The following is a 24,817-nucleotide window of genomic DNA, read 5'->3' as shown; positions in this document are numbered from 1 at the left end:
CCACAGGATCCAGGAGTGTCACAGAACCATTGCTGTTCAACCTCATGGTGATTTGGTGTGGAGGACATGGCAGTGGAGGACCAAAACAAAGAAGCTGTAGTCATGAAGAGCTGCCTTGTGCTGGGAAGTCACGTGAGCTGTCTCCATGAAAGTAGCACAGGCTAAGATGGAAGGGTGATACGAATCCCGTCAAATGGAAGGGACAGAGAGGCAGTGGCAGGCCTAGGGCCTGGCAGGCAGGGAGAGCACCAAGGCAGCAGCAGTAGCAGCAGAGATGAGGATAAAAAGGCCCTCTAGCTGGGCAGAGGCCAGCCAGGCAGCCAGGTGACTGGTGGGCAGAGGTCAGCCATGTTCAGGGCTTGGTCTCTTACTGAAGAGCAGTTAGAAGTCCCTTGAGACACTATTTTTATTTGGTTTATTTTATCTTATTGTGTGTATATGTGACTTTAATCTTTTTTTTATTTTTTCCATTCTTTATTTTATTCATTTTAATCAATGTAAACTTCATATGAAAGTCAGTGTTATAGATTACACAGCATATCACAAAAATTCATATGTTGAAGTTTATAACCAGTACCACAAAATGTGACTTTATTTGGAAATATAGTCATTGTAGGTATAATTAGTTAGAACGAGGTCTTCGGGGGTGGACCCTAATCCATTTTTGACCATGTCCTGATAAAATGAGGAAATCTGGACCCAGAAATGGACAAGGGGATAACAGCATGTGAAGATGAAGGCAGAGATTGGGGTGATCGGTCTACATGTCAAGAAATGTCAAAAACTGCCCATAAACCACCACTATTTCTGTGGATTTGCCTATTCTGGACACTTATGTAAGTGGACCCTATAACACGAGGTCTTTGTGTATGGCTTCTGTCATTTAGCAGAATGTTTCCAAGTACATCCACATTTTTTTTTCATTTTTTTTATTGATTGTTCAAAACATTACAGAGCTCATGATATATCATCTTTCATACATTTGACTCAATTGGGTTTTGAACTCTCCAAATACATATTGCAGACTCACTTCTGTTACATACTCACATTTTTACATAATGGCATATTAGTGACTGTTGTATTCTGCTACCTTTCCTATCCCCTACTATCCCCCCTTCCCTCCCCTCCCCTCCCATCTTCCCTCTCGAGGTCATCCACATTATAACATGTATTGCCACCTCATTCCCTTTTACTTCGCTGTATGGAGAGACCAGTTTATTTACACAGTCATCAGTGATGGACATCTGTGAGGTTTCCGCTTTGGGGCTGTTATGTATAAGCTACCACTGAACATTTGAAAACCTGTTTTCAATACTCTTAAACTTACATACCTAGGAGTGGAACTGCTAGGTCATATGGTAATTCTCTGCTGAATCTTTCAAAGATTCACTAAAATGCTTATCCACAGCAGTTATGTTCTTTTCATTCTCACTAGTAGTGTCTGAAGGTTCTCTGGAGAGCTTACAGCAAATGGGGTGAATAATGAACTATGCTTCAAAAAAAAAAAAAAAAAAGTCAGAGGAACCAGCTTTCATGAAAGAGCATGAGTTCAGTTTTGGATGGATGGCTTTGACATGCCTTCTAAAACATTCAAGTGGGCATGTCAGGTAGGACAGTTGGTCTGGAGCTTGGAAGTCAGTTGGCTGTGGAGTTAAAATTTGAGACTCAGCAACCATGGGCATGGAAGAGATGCCTAAACAGAAAGTACAAGTCTAGAAAAAGAAAGGCTTCAACTGGGCTAGGGATGTGGCTCAAGCGGTAGCGCGCTCGCCTGGCATGCATGCGGCCCGGATTCGATCCTCAGCACCACATACCAACAAAGATGTTGTGTCCACCGAGAACTAAAAAATAAATATTAAAAAAATTTCTAAAAAAAAAAAGGCTTCAACTGATTTTTTTAGGAATTCCAAGTACAAATAATAGAGTGGAAGAAAATGAGTCTACAAAAAGAAGCATGATAAACAGAACTTAACAAAGTGATGAAATTGGTGGATAAAGAAAGGAGACTTAGCAGATTCACAAACCATAATAAGAAAGAGAAGATCTGAAAAGGTTCTAAATTCTGACACTTGAACAAAAATAGATAAGCACTATTTTACTTCTTTCTATATTTTCCCTTTTCTTCCCTTCCTTTTTTGGGAGGAGGGTTGGTGGCAGTGCATAGGAATGGTTTTATTTTTTTTTTTTTTTTTTTTTTTTTTTTTTTTTAAAAATATATTTTTTTTAGTTGAAGATGGACACAATATCTTTATTTTTTTTTTATTTGTTTATTTTTTTATGTGGTGCTGAGGATTGAACCCAGTTGCCTCACACTTGCCAAGCAAGTGCTCTACCATTGAGCCACAACCCCAGCCCCAATAGGAATGGTTTTAGTTCCCCCTGTCTGATGTGTAAGAGGTTAAACTACTTGACCTCTTATCAGAACCGGTGTATAAATGCTTTTCAGTCCAGACATCAAACCTATCCAGCTTAAAATAGTCCTCTCTGAGGGGAACCGTGTGGAAAGAAATCTGGTTATGTACTTAACAAGTTTCTATTGTTTCTTCAAAGCATCTAAAAGCTGGAGAAGACAGTTGGACACCACTTCAAAGAATCACTAAAAAATCAACAGCGATTAAAGCAGGAGAATATTATCGTTCCTCTACACCCTCCCTGCTGACAAGAAGGTATTTAATTACAGAGTCAAATCAAAAGATGAGAATCCGAAGAATAAACCTATCATAATATTCTCTGTCCCATTGCAAAATTACAGTTTATTTTGTTTCTCAAAAGCTATAGTTCCAGAGATTATAAAATTCTTCTTACATACCAAGAGATAGGCTAATTCTTTCAGGCCTATAATGGGAGGAATTGAATTTTAACTTTTAATTATGTGCACAAAGGACTCCTGAGATTAACACTACCTTTAGAAGAGTACCAGAACCAGTCTGGGCCTAGGCCACTGGTCCTCGTGGGATCTAGACCCATCTCCTTGGTGGAATCAGATCCACCTCTTACTCCTTTGATGGCTCACAGAAAACATACAATATTAGAAATTGTAAAATAGAATTACACTAAATCACTTTATTTGAATAAAATACACACATATATGCACAAATTCCATATTGACTTTATACCGACATCCTTTGAAAAATTTAACCTTGTCCATTGACAGAATAGGTTCCTTCCCCAAGTTTAGAAATCAGTTTAAAGATAAGTCTATATTAGGCAGAATCCAATTAATATTACAACTAAATGATATCTTCTATTGCTTTATATGAAAATTAGGAAATCAGTTCTAGTTATATTGCCAAATAGAATCATATTGAAAAAAGTAATAAAATCATTGTATTCGGTATAATCAGCCACATTTGATATTTAACATATATTCTTCCAAATCCTTACAACAACCTGATACAATAAGCAGGCATTATTACATCTGTTTTACTGACAAAAGTCTCAGGAACAGAAGATCCAAATATTGCCTCTAATGACACAAACTGAAATATAAACTTGAAAAAATAAAAACACAATGCTAGGACTATCTCTACCACACTACATTATCTGTTATAAGAATTAAATGTCAAAATTGAAAGATACTGGTTTCCCATATCTTATTAATTACTTATTAAGTAACATTTTATTACTAAGAGCCCTGAAAACAAGTTAAGTGTTTTTTTTTTTTTTTCCTGGTTTTGGATACATGGAGTGATGTTCACATCATTAAAGCAACAGTAAAGAGGTTTCTTTTTTCTTTTTTTTTTTGTAGTTGTGGATGGACAGTGTACCTTTAGTTCATTCATTTCATTTGTATGTGGCGATAAAGCTTTTATAAAGCAGTTCCCCATAATGCATAAAAAAAGTCTTTTTAATCAATGCCCCAACTTCAGAAAACCAGTTTGATGATAGTACTTGGAGAGACTATAAGTGTACTATCTACTGCTAATTAGTAATTAATGGAGTAGAGCCACAAACATTAACTTATTCATTAATTTTTACCACATGTTCCTGAAGCAAGTGGGAACATCCCTCTTTGATAGAGGGAAAGAAAGTCCATGTTATAATGATAGCAATCTACTTCAAGAAAGTGTTGATCACAAATACAGAGGATTAACACCACACAAAAGAATTGGATTTTCTCTTTTCCAGAGGCATTAATGAGCACATTTTCAGACATGACCAATAACTATCCCAAAAAAAAACAATCACTGAAAATTTGCTGTGTTCCAGAACAAAATATGATTTGAAAGCACTAAAACATAATAATGATGATGATAATAATAACAGCAGGGGAGGAAGAGAAAAAGCTCGTAATTATTGAGTAATGCCATTGTAATTCTTTATAGGCATTAACTCTATTCTCACCATGGTCTCAGAAAAGAGGTATTATTGTTCCTCCTCCAAAGCAATCAAGGTGATAGGACTGGCCCAGAATCAACACTGACGTTTCAGAACAGGATGTGGAGCTATTCTGGTTTTGAGGCCCATGAATTTGACCACGACATCACCCAGTTAAACAAGGATGCCCTCTTTTCAAATGTGACCCAAGATCACCCAGGCAAAACTGAAATTAACATCATCAAGGAGAAAAAAACTAAAGTCCCTTAATGCTTTGCCTGTAACAGCATTTTTAAGGCCAAACCCTTTCCTTCCCCAGAAGCTCTGGTGCAATGCAAGGCCAAGGCAGATGTGGTCCACTTGGCTCTCAATTACTCACTGGCTATTATCTATCTTTAGTGGCGTCATCCAACCTATTCCCTGAATCCAATTTCCTCTTGAAACATTTAATAGCTCTTTTGTGAATGAACCCTATTAGTAGCATTTATTCATTCCTCTGAAAATCGTGTATTTAGAGGCAGGAAAATAGAATGTCAGACTTTTATGTTTACTTCATAAAATTAACATCTTCTCTCGAAAAACAATAGCTAGGCCTAGTTCCATCTTCCTGTGTCAGATTAAGTTTTGAGAGAAACTTCATACTATCGTATTTTTTAAGTTGTCCACAAGAAATAAAGAGAAATAAGGCAATAAAAGTAGAAACACTTCATATTTAAGTATCTCTAAATGATTTTCCATAACCCAATTATTCACTCATTCCAGAATCACTTGTTTTTGTATTTACTAACATGTGCTTCAAGGACCATCCACATGAGAATCACCTGGAGGTGGTTTCTGACAACATAGGTGAGACCTAACAAGTTCTAATTTCTTTGTAGAGCAATCAGCCTCATTCAGCAATAGCTCAGGAAATTCTGCCCCATTCATAAGTCTGAGAATCATGGAGTCCCTTTGATGTGACAGAGAACAAAACAGTTGTACAAAATGCTTATCCTAGTCTCCCTTAATTGTTCTCTCTGTTTCTACCTTTTATTCCTACTGGGCTTATCTGCTATTCTCTATACAACAAAGGGATCCATTTTAAGGTATAAGTCAGATCACAGAGCTTCTGGGTTCAAAACTCTCTGAGAGTTTCTCTCCCTTTCAATGGCCACAAGCCTGGAATAACCTTCCAGCATCACCTCTCTGTTTCCTCCCACTCTCAGCTACAGCCTCCAGGCTGCCTTCTCCCTGGACCTGGGCAGCCAGCCTCCCAACCAACCTTCACACCCCTTTGGTTCCCTCTGCTGCACCACCCCACAGATATCTGCACAGTCTGTTCCTCCACTTCCTAGGGGTTCCTGTTCCATAATCACCTTCATGGGAATGTTCATCAAAAACTCACCCCATCCCTTTCTCTGCCTGAGTGAACACTCTTTAGCATTTATCACCAGCTATCATATTTACTTTTTTATTAATTTATCTGTTACACACACACAAACACACACACACACACACACACACACACACACACACAATGTTAGCCTCATGAGTGCAGGATTTTTTCCTTAAATGGTTTTGTTCTGAAATGTATCCACCTGGCACACAGTAGAAGTTAAAAGTACAGTTGTCCCTCAGAATCCAGAGAGGACTGGTTCTAGGATCCCTAAGGACATCAAAATCATATGTTCCAAGTCCCTCAGATAAAATGGTGTAGTATTCGCATACAATCCACACTCATCCTCCCACATACTTCAGATCATTTCTAATCCCTAACACAATACAAATACCTAATACGGTGTATATGCTACAAAAAAAAAAATAGCAACACTGGAATGTTTAGGAAATAACTGCATGAAAAAAAAAAAGTCTACACAGTTAGTACAGAACCAGTTTTCCCCCAAATATTTTCCATCTGTTGTTAGTTGAATCCACAGATGCAAAACTGATGGGTTGTGGGTTCTGTATTTATCGGTTGTATCAGTGAATGAATATCATATAAATGCTCAAGAATAAAGAATATTTGATTAATAAAGCATTATAGGAAACTGGAGGAGAGGAAAAAAACAGGTCCTCACTGTAGGTAGCAGGAATTGGACTTTCAGGCAGAATAAAGTACATCCTCTAAGTAAAGGAAGGCAATGGTACATGCCATTGGCCCACAATCTTCAAAACTGTCACCATCACAAAGACAAGGAAAGAATGAAGAAATCCTTCAGAGACAGAGGGAGCCTAGAGAGACTGCGAGTGAGGTACGGCCGCTGAGCTGGATCCTTCTACTGGTAAGGTCATCGCTGAGACAACTGGGCAGCCCAAGGGAGTCTTGCTGTGCAGGCAGCAGGAGCTCTTCTTTTAGCGTTCCTGCAACTTTAATTCTGAAATTGCTTCAAAAGGTAGGGAGAGGGGGATAGAAAACACAAAAGAAACCAGAATAACATGAGCAAATGCCACACATCAGACAGGCTGTGAATGAAATGCCCAGTGCATAAAACAGGGGGAAACAAGAACTATTTCTTCCAAATGTTTCTATTCCCTTTGCTCCTCCAATCCGCCAAGAAAAACTTTGGGCCTATATCATCTTGGCTTAGAATCAGCCCAAATATGGTCATTTTTCTTTAAGTGTAAATGTAAACAAACCCCCTAGATTACAGTGGAAACAGCACGCAGCAGAACATTGGTCTGTATAAACTCTGCTGTAAATGACATCCCTCTTCTCCCTAAAGAGCAGAAGCTTGATCTCCATGAATTGCTGTAACTCAAAACATACTTTTTACATAAAAATAATGATGGGGCTGGAAATAGCAAAAGTAATTCTTTGGACTGGACTGCTATTGTGAGTCACAGAGAATGATTAAATATAAAACAAGAGGGAAAAAAGCAATAGCACTAGGTGATAGAGGAACAGATTGACATAGATTTTTTTTGAAACTGGGAGTTTCAGGCAACATGCCTAGAATTTAGATACCAGTATTAAGGACTGAACACTCGTCCAAACATCTACAGCTCCCCTGACAGGTCAAACCTCATTACAACAAACTCTGCAGCAAGAAGAATCTCCATGTGACCCCAAGTATGCCTAGTTCATGACCTCCTTGATTCAACAATGTGCATGAACAGTGTTCCCCATTTGAACAAGGAAGTATACATACACAGAACAAATATAACAAGTGGCTATTCACTGTTCAAAAGGACACATCAGAAGTCTTCCAATCTCCCATAATAAGGTACAACCTACTGTAAAAACACAGGGAAAAACAAACACACAAAAGCCCAAATTAACCTACATGCAACTTTTTGAAGGCCACCACTACATACAATATAATCCAAACATCAACAGGCAACTGAAAGGAGGTATGGGCTCAATGTGCCAACAGGGAAATCTACAGATTAACATAGTGACCTCTCAAGTCATCTACTTCCCTCTGTATGCGGTGTCTACTATGCTGCCTGGTATTGGTTTGTATGAATTTTCTTCCAAAGTCATAAAGTTGAGAAATTCTCATTTTAAACACGCGGCATTAGAATGTTGCTGCTGGGAAATGGTTAGACTTGGCAACACAGGTGCCTGCTCCCTGGTCAACCACCTGCCTGGAAGAAAGCAGCTCTCCTGACGAAGGGCAGAAGAATGGCCAACCCTCGTCCCACACTCCCCAGCACACTCCCAGCATGGACCCTTTCTGGCTTGTTTTCCGCCTAATCCTTCTAAACATAGCAATCTGCAACCTAGCTTTTTAAAAAGCAACAAAACCCACCCCACCACCCCACTTGCTAAGATATCAATATTGAGCTTTATTATAAACATTCTGTCCCAACAAGACTTCAATGTGAAAGCACGCATAAACTAGTATTATTGTGTATAAATTTTAGGATTTCTCTAAATGGCATTTTCACAAGTATCAGTGGCAAAGGCAAAGTTGATCATCTTTGAAATCACTTTGCTTTGGAAACGATAACTCTTTGAATATCTCTTAGCTTATCAAAAGGTGAAGTCATTTGTTTTTACATAGGTTAAAAATGAAGCATCATAGCTGTATATGTTTTGCCAAAGTTAAATTAAAAAAAAAACTAAACAATCATAAGCACACATATATATTATCCTGTGAAAAAATCAGTAAGTACAATTGCCCTAAATGGGCAAAGGACTAAATATCACAATTTGTTATTGTACAATCTTTTGAGTCATAATCTCCACTATGTACCTAATCAGAACATCTTTGGTCCCGCAGGGATTATTTCTGAGCCCTCGGCCATGGCTATAGACAAGCCTCACAACCTCTCTACCTCAATAGCCTCCTTTGTACAATGTAAAGAATAAACGTGCAGGCACCTCACAGGGTCACTGGAAGGATCAAGTGAACTAGTAACATAGCAGCAGCATTCTAACAGTGCTCACCACTTCTTAAGCAACATCTAAGAATTAAAAAGAAAAAAGAAAGAAACACACTTATTGCCAGCTTTGTGTCATTTTGATACACTTGCCTAAACTGAGAATATTATATTCATCCTTATCCCTACCCTGCTTTCAAACACTGTCTCATGATCATCTTCTGCTCAAAGCACATTCTATTTTTATCAATTTAAGTTGCTGCTAAATCTCCAAAGTCATTAATAAAATGTGGTAATTTCTCAAATGGTTTATGGTCAGCCACTCTAAAAGGTACTTAATAGAAAAGAATTAGCTCTAAGCTAGTGTCCAAGTGATAAAGATTTATCAAAATAATTATCAAGTTTAAAGAAAATCCCTAGTGCAGTAAAAATGCAAGATTAAAAAATATCAATGAAGAAAAAGACTGTTATGCTCAATGGTAGAGCCTGGTAGTGAAATGAATGAAAGAATGAATGGATCAACATGTGCTGCTCACCACAAACTTGTGCTTTCCTTAAAAAAAAATAAAAAAGAAAACATTTTTAAAAGATCATATAACCTGCATATATTTAAGTCACTGTTGAACTGTCTTGTCATATTTTTATAACCAGGTATTACTGGTCGATAAAAATACTCAACTAAGCACTGCAAATCATCTGCACTAACTGCATTTGACATGGATGTAGTTGGCCCCTGTCCTCAATGAGTTTACTCTCTAGGTAGAGAACAAAACCAACAGAGACGAAGTAAGTGGTAGTCTCCGTGCAGCTACTCAACAGCACAAGAGTTTCAAGAGAGGCACACTCAGGGTAGCCTTCAAGGGGTCTCAAAGGGAATGAGAACAAGATAAAGACCAAGGACCCTGGTCTCTTAGACCTCTTTGACTTGGAGCTAATGTGATAGGCAGTAGGTCAGACGGAAAAAATATGGCCTGTGTTCTGCTCAGCCAATCCCTAACAGGATCTCTGAAGCGTTCCTTCACTGCTCCACCCTTTGACCTACACACCACTTCCCTTTTAGGTACTTATTTTATATCTTTCCTCCCTTGGCCTTAGAGCTTACAAATCATTCTAAACCATCTCGTACGGCAGCCCAGCCAAGCACATTCTAGAACATCCCTGGACTGAATGAGCAAAAGGGAAGATCCCTTAGCCAGAGGAAGGATTCTCTCCACCCCTCAAACTGAGACTGTACCCAGGACAGGAACAGGTGATGTCCACAGAGGGCCTCGCAGCCCACAGGTGCTTCCCAGCAGAAGGGGCGCCCCCCATCCACAAGGAATTTAGAGTCCACTCAGAGCACAAAGAGTTCTCTGGATTTGGATGGGGTCTATTTAGATGGTCTTTTATTAATGAGAAGTTGAAGCCTTTCTCCCGTTGAAAGGAGGCCCGGTGGACTGCAGGGCTAAGAAGCTCAGGGCGACACAACACTGGTGCTAAACGCGATTAGCAAACAAGAGTTCACTGGGTCACATCAAGGAGGGGAATTAACCTCCCTCATGAATCTCAAACGCTCTCTTCTGCACACTGGCTGAGAAACTGCCATCTGGAAGGCTTAGCAGATGAAAGGCATTACCACGGTTCTGCTGGAATATTTCTGGCTGGCAGAGAACACAAGATGCCAGAACTTGGAAAAAAATCATATAATTATGATTACCTCGTTTCACCTTTCTTTTCAGCCAATCCAAATTCAGCCTGTTGTAGATATTTAAGGATTAGAGAAACCTTGCAAATACTTTGCTGAATCATTAGGCTGGCGAATCATTGGAGGCCTGTGCATCTCCCACATCCTAACACTCTGGAGGCTCTCTGTGTTGCACAGGAAGCACAGCACACCCCTCGTACAGAACGTGGAGAAAAGCAAAAAAAAGGACATTTCACCAGGCCCACCAACCACCTCTCATTTACCCACCCTAATATTTCGGAAGCACTCCCTGTGTATCCTCCATGCCTGGCCCTGGGGAAGGGAGTGGCTGCCCACATCTATGCAATGAACACACCTGCGCAAGGGCAAAGGCAGCTTCTCCCATGATTTTTCTGTTCTTTTGTTTTCTAGCCACTCTTCTTGATTGCATGGGCCTCTGTGAGCCTTCCTTGGATGCCTAGCCCTGCAGGGCCAACATGAAGGAATCCACCACTTCAAGGGCTGGTTCAACTGTTGTGGACAAGTCAGGCCTGAAAGAGGCTTTTTGCTGTTGTTATGTTTTGAAAACTCAGGCTATGGAATCTGATAAAAATTGTCGTCAGACCCTTGTCACAAAAAGCCCTTTTCCCCCTGAAGGGACCTAGCAATTTGAAAATGCCTTGCAAAGCACGTTCTCACTCCATTCTTCATCGCCCTCCTGGAGGCAGGTGAGCATTGGCTCCAAGTCAAAGAGGTCTAAGAGACCAGGGTCTTGTGCCACCTTTTAGGTTTTATTTCTTTTTAGCTCAAGTTCACTGCGGCACTGTCTACATCGCCTTCTTTGTGTGGAGGAATGAACAGAGAAGGGGAAGCCTCTCTCCACAGCCCACTAAATGTATGGTCTGGAGAGCAGCTGCCCTGGAATAAGAACAGTTCTCCAAACACAAACAAAAGCATCCTCAACTCCTTCTGTCAAGTTTATCGGCCTCTGGCCTCTGGCTTGCAGAAGTACTTACCTCTGCCACTCTTGTGTTTATTTTCCATTTATGTAACAGTCTCCATGTCTCCCACTATCACATTCTAAAACCCAGGTGCACAGAGAATGTTCTTATCTCTTCAAAATAATAAAAGCATGCATACTTGTATCTGCTGCCAGAGTTTCTAGCATAAAAATTATCTTCAGCCAGAATCAGAGTTAAGCAACAGCAACCCCAAACCCAGTTCTCCTGCTCTAGGAGCTTGATAATGCGACCCTTTACCTGAATGTTTTCACATCCTTGGGCTTTCCAAGTTCAGCTTATAGACTATCACCCAACAATGAGTAACTCTGAAAGTGAAAGAGGAACTATAGGTGTAAACCCACACTGTCATGGAAAACAAAGTCCTCTGGAGCGCTTCAAACTGACTGCCTAGCGCAGGATACAATCAAATAACCACCCAAATACGTAATAATGATCTATCCTAATAACCACAGGTGTTTTGAAGGAAAGGTCTTGGGTGGTATGACAGAATATTCCAAGGGTTAACCTCAGTGGGGAGAAAGAGGGGGATTCCAGAGAGAGAGAGAAAGAGAGGAGAAAGAGAGGACCAGGCCTCCAAGTGGGTCCTGGAGGGGGAAGAGCAGACCGGGAGGGACTTAGGCTACACCAGGGGTAGCAAGAAGCTCAGAGGTCACTTGTAAGATGGGAGTGTCATGATCAGATAGAAAGGGAACAGGACCATTCTGGCACAGGGCAAAGCATGGACCACAGGGAAGAAAGCAGGATGCAGACAGACAGCAGGAGACCAGCACAGTTTGGAGGAGGATGGAGGTTTGGCCCAGGGTCATGTCTGTGTGATTTGACTAAAGAGGACAAAGAGAGAGACTGCGAGGTAAAATCCAAAAACCCTGGTGATGAGTGAGGTTTCTGAGATTCTGGGTCAGCTAGAAAAAAGGGCCTGAACCTAAGATAGCAAAGCAGGTTCCTTATATAACCTTAAATTGCCTCAGGGTGGCCTTATAATCTTGTTTTACTGTCTCCAAAATCCCTGCTGATGATGTTAAAATGAAATGCAAATGTTAAAACTAACCTACCAAGTGTTTCCACACCCACAAATCAATGATCCTTCCAGCAATCGAAACAAGACAGATTCACCTAAACAACTCAAGAATTCTCAGTGTTTGCCGTGACCTGTTCAGTATGCCATCTAACAATACAACTGAAGATGAGGTTATCAGAGTTCTCCTTGATACAGGAAGTTGGGTTTCATCTTCAGAGATGCCATTCAAATCTCAAATCCTTCTGAGGACTGAAAATCACAGCTGTTCCCTATTTATTTCAGCACTTTGAGAAACAAATTTTTGTTTGTAAACAGAACTGAAAATGATTGGCATTCACCCTTTGAGAGAATCTGATAAATACACACAAAGGAATGGTATACACAAAGGAGGTGCTGGCTGCACCACCCTGAACCACCGAAGACTGAAATTTCATGAAACACATCACACATAGGAAAAGGGACACTGTCCAGCTCCTTCTGCATATAAAACTAAGAACTCCAATGCATTTCAAGATGATCAAACACAGTAAAAATTACTAACAGCTTAGATTTGTATCAAACTCCATCTTTCACAAAGCAATGACATTTTAAGTGACCCTGACAGCACAAACACACCCAGCAGTTCGGAGAGCTATCACAAGGGCTGGAGGGGGCAGGGAGGGAGGGCCACAGCTCTTCCAGAAGGTAGCTCTATAGCAAATGGGTCCAAGGGGCTCTTGCCCTGCCCTACATAAACCACCAAAGGAAAACTACCTATGACTCAAGTATGAATTACAGCATAGAATTTTCCTGATATTACCATATCCCAGATTTTCTAGGAAAATTTCCATTTCAAATATTCAAATACTGACAACTGACATGCACAAAAAAGTCCTTTTCCCTCGTTTTTGAGTAATAAAATTATTTGTAATAAAACCCGTTCATTAAATGTGGTTTACTTCACATGTGCTATTTCAAAATGTTTGCTATAAAATGGAGGGAAAATCCTATGTTAAATTCTCTGTCCTGAATTGAATTTCTAAAAATACAGTCACCACCTCCTTATCTTACTAGATATATCCCAACTCCATTAAGGGTTCCAGAAAGTATCCAAGAAACACAAAGAAGAGATCTGTAGCTCTGGGAGAAAAGATATTCTGGATATTCAGCACAGAATATTCTCGACATGTCAAATCCAGATAAATCTCTACAGATGAAGACCAGCACAGAGGTGGGGAAAATTAGGTGGAGATGATTAAAAGATTAAAGGTATTATAAACCCATGTGAAGGGGGTGGGGGACGAGACTAAAGAAGTCCATTCTTTGGAAAGTCCTTTAGGTTTGAACTAAAAAGGATCACAAGTGTTGGACCATCTGCTGCTCGGGACTTGCTTCTACGCCAGGCCTGCCAAGCTTTCGGGGAGAGGCAAGAAAGGACAGAAGCACAAGGAAATCTCGAGAAAGCCAAGGGTCCTTCCCCCAATCTCCACCATCAGCTCCCTGCTCCTGCAGCAGCACATGTTTCCACATCACGGATGCAAGGAAAAATTAGTGCACATTTGGCGAACACTTTACGGTTAACTAAGCACCCTCATCTTTTCTTGTTTAGTCACTCATGCATTCAAAACAATTTATGGAATGCCTTCCAGAAGCCAGGCCCTGCCAACACCTAGGACAAAACCCAGTCATCCAGGTCCTGTCCCAAAGGGACCTGCAAGGACAGTGGGAAGCCGGCCCCTAAAGGAATCACACCAACAAGGGTCATCGTGACAAGACACCTGTGGAGGTGCAGTCCCACCAATGAACTCCCTACACGACAGAGGGATTCACTGACTGGGGCTTTTATCTTTTCCCTTTTGTTTAAAACAGTTCCAGTGCTGGACCTAGCTGTACAGAACAGACCCCGTATGATTTTGGCAGCTTGTAAAAACTCACAGTTTAATGGTCAACTTGATTTTAACCATTTACAGGCCCCTTTGATTTTCCCTTTGTTAGAAAGCAAACAATTTGCTGTGAATCAAAGACCATCAGGTGGAAAATAAGGTGCATAAGTGCGCGGGGGTGGGGGTAGGGGGTATTATAAAACATATTGGCCAGAACCACTCAAATCAAAAAAGGTATTGTGTACCAGACTGGCACTTTTAACAGAACGCACTCCATGGCTCCCTCTCTATACACACAGAAGAAATCAGAAGAAAAATATATAAGCTCCATCTTTTCAGTTTTACACCAGATTTAGGTATGTGTGCTTGCTTGTAGCTTGTTGTTGTTTTGGTGCTAGGAAATGAAGCCAGGGCATGTTAGGTGCATGTTCCACCACTGAGCCACACCCCTAGCCTTAGGCATGCTTTTTATGGTTTTAAAAATATTCCTTCTGGAAATAGCTATAAGAAATACACACTAAAGGACTGAATAGCTAAAATGAGGTCTCCCTAAATCATGGAGTGGGGTAAGGTGAGGGGTAGAGGAAGCTTAAGGAAAGCAGGTGAAGGTTATAATTCTAGAACCAACTCTTAAAAAAATGGCAGTAGCAGCAGCTATTCAAGCTCGGAAGTACCTTGCACTCATGACCTAATTCTTGACAAAATTTTTAATGATGGATAGATATCATACATTTGATAGAAGATAGACAAAAATATCATTGAAATCAGAGATAAATGCAGTTACAGGAGACATAAATAAGTCCACAGTTCCCAATCCTTACTTTTCCATGGGAAAAAGATCAAGTGACACCTGCATAAACAGTGGACTGCAACATGGCAGAGGACCCTAGAGTACTTAAATACCCCTTTGCTCCTTCCAGATAAGGCAAAGGAACAGGATACCAATGTGAAAATGAGATAGGTGAGAAAAGGCAAGATCCCTATAATGATGTTTGGCCTTAGTCCTGTCCAAATGAAGAACTATTTTAGTTTTTAAAGCAGGGGAGTGTGACACAATCATTTTGCCACTGGAGAAATCTCCCTGCAGCAGAGTAGAAAGAAGGGAGTTTTGGGGAAGGAAGGGAGGTACAGCAATAAGGCAAGTTAGGAACAGGTAATAGGAGAATTAGAAAGCACAATGATCAAGTTAAGATTGACAAAGTATTATTACTTACAGTATGTTATGGTTCAGATGTGAGGTGTCCCCCAAAAGCTCACATATGAGACAATGCAAGAAGGTTCAGTGGAGAAATGATTAGGTTGTGAGAGTCTTAACCCAATCAGTGAATTAATCCCATGATGGGATTTAACTGAGTGGTAACTGAAGTGGTAGGGTAGAGGAGATGAAAACTGGGGACATGGCTTTGGGGTATAATTTGTATCTTTGGCAAGTATAGATCTCTCTGTCTCTCTGCTTTCTGATCATCGTATAAGCTGAACTCTTCTGCCATGATGTTTAGCCTTACCTCCAGCCCTGAGGAATGAAGCCTGCTGTCTATGGATTGAGACTTCTGCAACCGTGAGTCCCTAAATAAACCTTTCCTCCTCTATAGTTGTTCTGGTCAGGTCCTTTCATCACAGTGGCAAAAAAGCTGACTAAAACACAGTACCATGCAAGGGCTCAGTTTTAGCTTTTAGTTTTTAAAGCAGGGGAGTGAGACACACTATGTAGGTGCTAGTGAGTAAGACTAACAATTTCATGGATGCTGACAGAAGACATGAAACTCTTGATTTGGAAACAAAGAACAATTTATTATTCACAGCACAGCAGTAGCCACAGTATCAGCATGTGTGCCAGGTCCCCAAGTTCCATTTCCCACATGACAATACAAATAGCACTCACAGTGAAATGTACTACAAGGGAGGCTCCAGAACATAGGGAAACCAAATATTTTTTAATGGGCATCTCTCATCCATGGCTTTTTCCTATACAAATTTCCTTGAGAAGACACTTTGAAATTTATGGATTGAATTGTTTTCAAGCAGTCAAACAGTGCACTGGAAAATGACACTCAGATTAGCCCCCAAACTGGTTTGGGCAATTTAGAGAAAGAATCATTTATAATTAACAGTTATATAACTGATAAGAGCCAGAATCAGTACCTCAGCTCAAAAACATGTGTAGAACCATGAGAGACCTATGGAGAATTATCTCCCAACATAGGCACTTTACCTAGTACTACAGACTTTCTTGATGGTTGTCTGACCCAGGTCACCTAAGGACGGAAAAAGGCACATACCAGGGGCTGGTAACTCTGCCCAGCTATAAAGATAATAGAAATTCCTCATAGTCTATTTGTCTCAAAAATCACAGGTAAAACAAAACTAGGCTCTTGTAAAAAGAACAGTGGTATACCTTTAATGTGAGGCGGGAAGAGTTCTACTCCAAGTATCTTATTTGTCCTTTCCAAATACTTGCAAAACCTTAAGGTTTCTATGAGAATGCATTTAGAATGTTGACTAAAAGTGTATTTTAATTCTCAGTCTTTATTTCCTAAAATTATGCACAGGGCTATGCAATAGAAAATAGCTTTGCATATTAAAAACAATTTCTATTAACCTGTGCATTTAAACTAGCTAACACCTCACATATATAATTACAAGAAAAGAAAAACTATCAAAAATTTTGGTTGGCAGCCTCTTCATTTTGAGTATAACAAATATACTAGAGTCAAATTAGTCAAACCTAATTATGGACAGACTATTAATTCACAAACAATAGTAAACAATATATATTTTATACATGCACACATATAATTTTATGCATCAAGCCCTACCACTAACACCACATTTCTTTTTAAAAAGTGAGAGGAACAGATGGAAATTATGGCACTACCAGAAATATCTGAAGCCTTTCAACTTAAAAGGACCATCCAGCTTCTATGCCACTTTAGCCTCTGAACGACTGCCCTTGCCCCGCTCTCAGTGCATAGTCTACACAGCACTGCCACACTACACAACTCCAGGGAGCATCACACACATCCTGTTTATGTGGTGGCTGTCAGGGATGGGGGGGTGTCACTGAGCCATGATATTTCCATATTTTTTTTTTTAAATCCATGAATTTTTTTAATTCAGTCCCTAAATCCCTAGATTCCAACAGTCATTGTGGATTCAATCAATAGCTATGGGTACTTAATAATCAAGTTAACTAAATATCATTAAATGAATGAAAATATTATTTAGAATTTGGTTTTGAGTAAATGCCAGTAACATTCACTTTGAAAACCAGATGAGTGAGATTTCAATATCTTATTTCCTATGTTTGAGCAATGAGAGTCCTCTTTCCATCTAGAATTTTAACTTAGGGCCTAATTACTATAAAACATATTACTTTTGATGGTGCAAGGAGCAAAAAACCTACTGTAGATAATAAGTAAATATACTTTTTTAAGTAAATTACAAAGAAAATACACACACACACACACACACAAAAAAAACAAACTTGTTTTGAACAAGTGTTCTTACTTGGCTCTTATCCGTTGTACAACTGTTAATTATAAATGCTTCTTTCTCTAAATTGCCTAAACCAGTTTGGGGATGATCTCAGTGTCATTCTCCAGTGCACTATTTAACTGCTTGAAAACAATTCATTCCATAAATTCCAAAAGAAAAAAAAACTTAGACATTATCTTCCACAGCTCGTTTCCCACAGAACCAGGTTGTTCCTGAGACTTGGTCTTCAAGTCCCTTCTTAGTTCTGCTCCACTGCCTTAGCCTGGGCTTTCCCATCCCATCTCTCCTATTTCAGGGTCTATCTGACTAAGGCTGCCTCTTGCCCCTGCCTGGCTACAGTCTGCATGGTCTGTACTCCTGGGGTTGCCCAGGCTCCTAACATCATGTTTTCTCTTCCCACTGTGACCAATAAAACTGGACTCTGCTGCTCTGCACTCTCAAGTGTCCACTTTAATCTTGCCTAACTCGGGATATAATTCTTTGTCAAGGTGCCTTGGTCTCCCTCGGTTCTCTGAAGACACAATGGCCAGTGGCACAAATGGGAAGTGTTTGAGAAGCCCTCAACAGGTCTAAGAAACCTGAGAAGCCCTGAGGAGCCACCTACCATTTGCTTCCTAACCATGCTTTTTGCCGGGGAGGCCCAGGAGATTATTTCCTAAATGGGATATATTTGAACACATTTAACTAGCTATGTATTCAACATATACATAACACACCTGTATCGGGTCTTTTGGGGGGGAACCAGGGGGCAGTACCAGGGATTGAACCCAGGGCCTCACACAAGCTAGGAAAGCACTCTACACTGAGCTACATCCCTAGCTGTATTAGGGCTTGGTTTTTATCTCACCCTACTTAGAAGGCAATAAATTAGTTTTCTTTAAAGCTGGCAGAAGACATGAGACTCCCAGGTCAGAGACAAAGAACTTCACCTTTCATAGCACAGTAGGCAGCATGAGCATCGTTTGCATCCATTCCCTTTGCCTTTGAGGTCCAAGAAGGATGGTGTTGAGGGGCCCATATGGAAACTGCACATGCAGTGGGTGGTCATCACAGCTAGGACAACAGTGCGTGAGGATCCTACTGCTTTATAGTAAGCAGTAGGTGAGACTGCTCTTTGTCCTAGAGAGAGACTTTATGTCATCACTGAAAGATGCTCACTGCAAACACAACCCTAAGAAATGGCCTATGGAAAGGCATTCATGGAATACCCAGTAAGATATGCAGGAGCACAGGAGTATCCCTAAGTGTCTCTTCCAATATTTAGATGACTACCCCAATGAAGTTTATGATCCCAGCAACTACTCCACATAAACCCTTCACATCACTGATTATAAAGCAACAGCTGATGCCTCTTGTTGGAAAGGAGTTTGAAAGCCCCACAATGTAACTGTTTACTCCAGTGGTAGGATCAGAGTTCCCTGAAGCATATTCTTCCCTCAATATGGTGACCCAACCCAGGCTTCTCTTCCTCCTTTCTGTTTCACCTTCTTGACCTTTAGAAATTATCTAAGCTAGAAATGCACCAAAAATCAAGAAATAAATGAACAGTAGAATGTCAAGACAGAAACTATTCCCAATCTGGATAAAACTTCAGTTCCAGAAATCTTCCTGTATATCATGGAAGGAAGAGAAATCATTTATGATAGCTCAGAAAATGAAAAATGATCACACAAAATTCCACTTGGCAAATGCTCCCACTCTGAACGACACTGACTTCAGGGAGGGAGGTAGCTTTCCTTTTCTACAGCACCAATGTTTTTTGGTTTTTTTTGTTTTTAAATCAGAATTTTACTTCTCAGACAATGAAAAACCATTTAAAATACCAGACTCCTTAAAGTTCATCAACTCATAAACACCATTCATTTAAAAAAAAAAACCCATAAGCATGCAAATATAAATTCAATAGAGAATTTGTAAATTATCATCAGAATAAATGATATATTAATAAATTAAGCAATTTCACAAACATACCTATTTATGAACAGCAAAGTTTTTACAGTGGGGCCCAGATGGATGCTAATTTTGTTCCTAGGAAAATTACTTTAGAAAAACGAACTTATTTCAATTAGCTATTAGGTACTTAATGTGTTTTTAGGTAGTTTTCTGCATGTTATTTTATTGAAACTATAATGTTCTGAATATATTACTATTAAAAAAACAAATAAACCCAGGTATGTCTGTGTCCTCCAAATGACCCTCCAGGTAATACGTAAGAAATGCTGGCATTATAATACAGGAACAGAGGGCCGGACAGGGAGGGACATGGTGGACAGCTGCAGCTAAACATGGGAGGAAATGCAGGTCCCACAGAGAGGGGAATGTGGCAGCTGCACGGCTACAAAATCCTCAGAGCCAGTTGCCAGAGGAAAGGATGGGGATCCGCTCTCCTCCCATGGGTGAAGGACAACAGGAAGCAAAGCCTGGAAGTTCTATCACAGAGTGAACTTCCCTACCAAGGAACACAGAGGCTCCTGGACACAGACTACTCCCTTCTCTGATGACAAGGAACAAAAAGCCTGCAACTACACTGCGTAGTCATCATTGGCACTTGGTTACCAGGTCAGCCTCAACCCAGCTCTCTGCCTTCTCAGGCACTGGCTCAGAGTTATGTGGACAGCACTGCTCTGTCCTCTGCTCTGCAATGATCCTGGACAGGTTACCCACTTTGTAGTAGTTCAGAGTAGTGAAGTAACTCTTCATGATCAACAGCTTGCAGGTGTCAAGGCCCAAGTTCGAACCCAGGCGATCTCATTCATCCACTAGCTCAAACATTTCAATATCCTCTGCCTCGCCTAGCAGGGGGATGACAGAAATAAAAAGTAATGGTCCTTTTGTTATAAATACATATCATCCCATATTCTCTTGAGCTCATCAGTGCAAAACAAACAACAATATAAATCCCATGGATATCTGCATTCAGTAATAAAAAAAAAAACCACATAGGACATGTTTATCACCACTGAATCTTCAAACACCTCATAGCTTGCTTAAATGAAGGATGAATGATACTAGAGATGACAAAGAATTTCAAATAATGCCTATGCCCTCAAGCTTAATCTATTCGGTATGCAATTTTATGTGCAAATTAATTGGAAGCCTTTGTGTTTCTGCTTAACTTAAAAGCCACATATGGAATCCATATGAGGTGAGGTTTTTGAGTCTGTTCATTCCAAAGTACAAGAGTAATACATAATAAATAACCTGAATGGTTACTTAACATAAGCAAGGTTGATGTTAATCAAAACGACTGAGCCAAAACTGTTTAGTAGAACCAAATGGAGGCAAAGTGCTGGGACTTGGCAACATGGGCAATTCATCGAGCACACAGCCTACGAACAGCCAGGCCAAATGCCAACTGCACCCTAGTTCAGTGTGTAAATGGAAAACAGATGCCTCCTCCACTGACCGCAGCTAAAACTCGACCATGGGTAAAATCAGCAAGGAGTCCCACTGTCCCCTCTGTACACCGTCTCCACCAAGTGAGGCTGAGACCACCTGAGGCCCTTCAGATGCTCAGTTCCCAGGAGAGCAGCTCTCAGTTAAAGTAGGGGCATGCCTGAAAGTTTGGTTGGATGAAAAAGCAAATTTTTTTTTTAACTAAAAAAGCAGATTCTACTATTAAAAGGGAAGAAAAAGTGAGTGATAAAAAATAGAGGCCTTAAAAACACACACAAACACACACACACACACACACACACACACACACACGGGGGGGGGGGGGGAATTCTGAACTCAAGAGTGCTTTACCACTAAGCTACACCCCAGCCTTTTTTTATTTTTTATTTTGAGACAGGGTTTCACTAAGTTGCTTAGGGCTTCACTAAATTGCTGAGGCTGGCCTTGAACTTGCAATCCTCCTACCTCAGCTTCTAGTTACTGGGACTACAGGCATGCACCATCACACTTGGCTAAGGCCTAAAAAGATTTTTAGTGTCTTATTCAATATACTAAGTCCTAAGGTTATATAATCAGGACTGCAAAAGACCAATTAAAGCATATTCCAATACTTGGGCCCTGAGAAGACCAGCAAAGAACAATGAATTAAACATTTGCACAGCCATTCCTGTTAGAAAGAATTCCAACCCTCTGTTCCCTCATGAGCAAGTCAGCCTTTTTAAAGACTGAGAAAGATGTAGCATCCCTAAAAAAACGTTCTATCTTCTCAATTCTGGAATGAAAAATCACAGAAAGAAAGAAAGGGCAGGGGAAAGAAAACTCAACATAAAGGACCTTTAAAATTAAAAATTGCATTTTGAAAGGTTCTCAGCAATAATTAACCATCTGTTAGTTGTTGCCAGTAAAGATGTAATAATATAGTTCAAAGAGTTTATTTTCTAATTCCATCTAAGAATCAAAAATTCAATAGTAATTTTTATTCTGCTTATGTCTTAGATACTTAACTGATATCTAGTTTTTATTTTTAACTTTAAAAACTTCATTTAAGAGCTAGGAATATGGATCAGTGATAGAGGGCCTGAATAGCATGCATGAGGCCCTGGGTTTAATCCTCAACACGACAAAATAAATAAATATAAATTTTTAAAGTTTCATTTAGTTTACATATTTATAACATTATGATAAGGAGTCTTTACTCTCAAATCATGAATTAAAATGTTTAGGGGTCATATGGTAATTCAGATAGTTGCTCTTTTTTCTCCAAAGAAAATGAATATCTAGATTTAAAAAAAAAAAAAAAAAAGTGAGACCCATAATCCCAGTGGCTCAGAGGCTGAGGCAGAAGGATCACAAATTCAAAGCCAGCCTCAGCAACTTAGTGAGGCTCTAAAGCGACTTAGAGAGACTCTGTCTCTAAAATAAAATATTAAAAAAAAGGGCTGGGGATGTGGCTCAGTGGTTAAGGGCCCTGGAAACGCCCCCCAAAAAGGACCCAGGGATATTGATCAGTATTTAATAGCCATAAAGGATATATAGTGATAACATATGTTTTTAAACCCAAGGAGAGATATCAATTTTTAAACTGAACATATGTGTGCACGTACACATGTATCTCCAAAATATAAAAGATATTTCAGCACTTGTTTGGCGGCCCCTATCCCTTTATTCCTAAAATATTGACTCTACATCTTAAGAAAAGGGAAGTAAAATCACTATTTTCAAACTCTCATTCAATTGTTTCAAATCCTCATTGGACAGCAATTTTGGAACCTCAAAGCACACAATGAGAACACTGGGATCGTTACATCTTACGAACTCAAAGAAAAAAACGAAAATGCCACATACAGTTATATCATCATTCAATTTACTCTTCCAAAAACCAACAGACAAGCTACCTCAAAGAAACACTATTTTCCTTAGGATTCCAGTTATGAGATTAAAAAATAATACTACTACTGTGCAGGTTTTCTCCACGAGTTGCCATGTGGGCAGTCATTGCCCGTCATTGGATAAGTAGGGCAGCAACAAGGAAACCCACTCAGGAAGGTCCCAGTTACATTCTTCTGTTTGCAGAAAGTCATGGCAAAAAAAAAAAAAATAAATCACTTAAAACCAAGCCTTGTTCTTAAGTTTTTGTTTTCCACTTACTTAACATTTGTAACTCCTTCCTTTAAAAGTACAGGGTTTTTCAAATGCCTACAGGAGATTTATTGATTTTTACATTTTTCCCCCTGGTGGTGTGAAATGGATGTTTATTCACAAGGTATTTGCTCTGTGTGTTGAAAACACTTATTCTAAATGTTATCCTGAGAAAGGAGTTGCCAGTAAGGTCAGAACAAATGCTTAAAAGGTAGTGATGTAGCAGTGCGGTTTTCCTTTATAAAGTGAGGGAACTGTGATTTGCTAAATTCAAATCCTCATAGGTGAACTACAAGTGAAACTCTAAAATGCTTTATTTTTTTCATTTTGGGGTATTGGTTTGCTGCTCTCAGAACACTTGAGGAGGAGTTTCCAATTTAATGTAGTTGAACCAAAACAAAGTATTATTGGGACTGTGGTGAATTTCTTTTCCTTAACAAAAGGTATATTGGAGGCTGGGGAGGTACCTCAGTGTTCACATCCATGAGGCTCTGGGCTCAACCCCCAGCACCACCTACACACAAAAAAAGTTATACTAATGTTATTGTATTGTTTTTTTACAATAGAAAAAGATAAGGAAAGTGCCCTATTCTTAAAAACTACATCAAAGAAAAGGATTCATTCCAAGGTTGAACATAAGCAACAGTAAATTGCAGGAGAAGGAAGAGGCCCACTAAGATACAGTTCCTGGGCATTTAAAGTTAACTTCCTGTTAGCCTAAGATACAATGCTTTTTATACCTAAAATTGAACTAAAGGTGGGCCTGGTATTTCCACCTTTTCAAAATGGAGGATGCCACTCCTCTACCCACTCCATAGGAACAGAACACAAAGTAGGCAAACATTTCAACATATCCCCCAAACATTCTATCTCTAGAATAGCATGCATCTCACTAATAAATTTCAACTTATAAATGCATGCCTTCTGCAAATTACTTAAATGCAATTTGCCAAAGTAAGATTCCTAGTGATCTGGGATGCCAGATCAGCATTAAATAAACTTGGACACCAAAGTCATTTCCTTTCAACTCTCTTTTAATCCTTTGGTCTAGTCAAGGAGAAAGTGTCCATTTGAAGCCAGAATATCAACTGCTCAGAAAGCTTGCTAACCTCCACTAAAGGAAGCAGGTTCCTGACTTGGCCTGCCAAGAGGTACCTGTAGCTACCCAGAAGTTAACAGGCCAAGTGACTGTCATTGTATGCATTTGAAAATGATGTTTTAAAAGTTTCCCTTTTAAGTAGTATATTTAAGACTTTAATAATGGAGTCTATTTAAAAGAATAAGTTTGAAATAGACTGGATCTTTGTGACTCCAAGTATACTCAATGGACCAGAACCATGGACATCAGCTGGGTGCCTGGTCCATCTCCTATCTTGCAGACTGAATCAAATGTTTGGAGTTCCACATGACTTGTATGCACATTAAAATCTGAGAAACTCTGCCATGGCACAAGAGTTTGTCCAAAACCATACAGGTAACTTGCAAATGACTGCCCTTGGGGACTCACTGCTTTGGATCATAGGATGGCACTGCATCCTCCAGGCATTGGCCAAAATCATCGATCAGATGCCAGGAGGTCAAGGAGATAATGTGGCTTATG

At 39.8% G+C, this 24,817-nt stretch overlaps 1 protein-coding gene across 6 annotated transcripts in view; it reads right to left on the bottom strand.

Moving 5' to 3' along the window:
• Positions 1–24,817, bottom strand: part of Tspan5 (tetraspanin 5) — a 167,461-nt gene that overhangs the window by 127,855 nt on the left and 14,789 nt on the right. Inside the window, exon 1 of one of the 6 annotated variants that reach the window (XM_078021889.1) lies at positions 15,402–15,436. The exons of the other annotated variants lie outside the window; for them this stretch is intronic. The gene's annotated coding sequence lies outside the window, so the exon portion shown is untranslated. Of the gene's footprint in view, positions 1–15,401; positions 15,437–24,817 lie in introns of those variants that run through there. 6 annotated transcript variants of the gene reach the window in all.

The sequence above is a fragment of the Ictidomys tridecemlineatus genome, chromosome 9, assembly GCF_052094955.1.
Source record: "Ictidomys tridecemlineatus isolate mIctTri1 chromosome 9, mIctTri1.hap1, whole genome shotgun sequence".
In the NCBI taxonomy this organism is placed as follows: domain Eukaryota; kingdom Metazoa; phylum Chordata; class Mammalia; order Rodentia; family Sciuridae; genus Ictidomys; species Ictidomys tridecemlineatus.
This window is presented reverse-complemented; position numbering and strand designations above follow the sequence as displayed.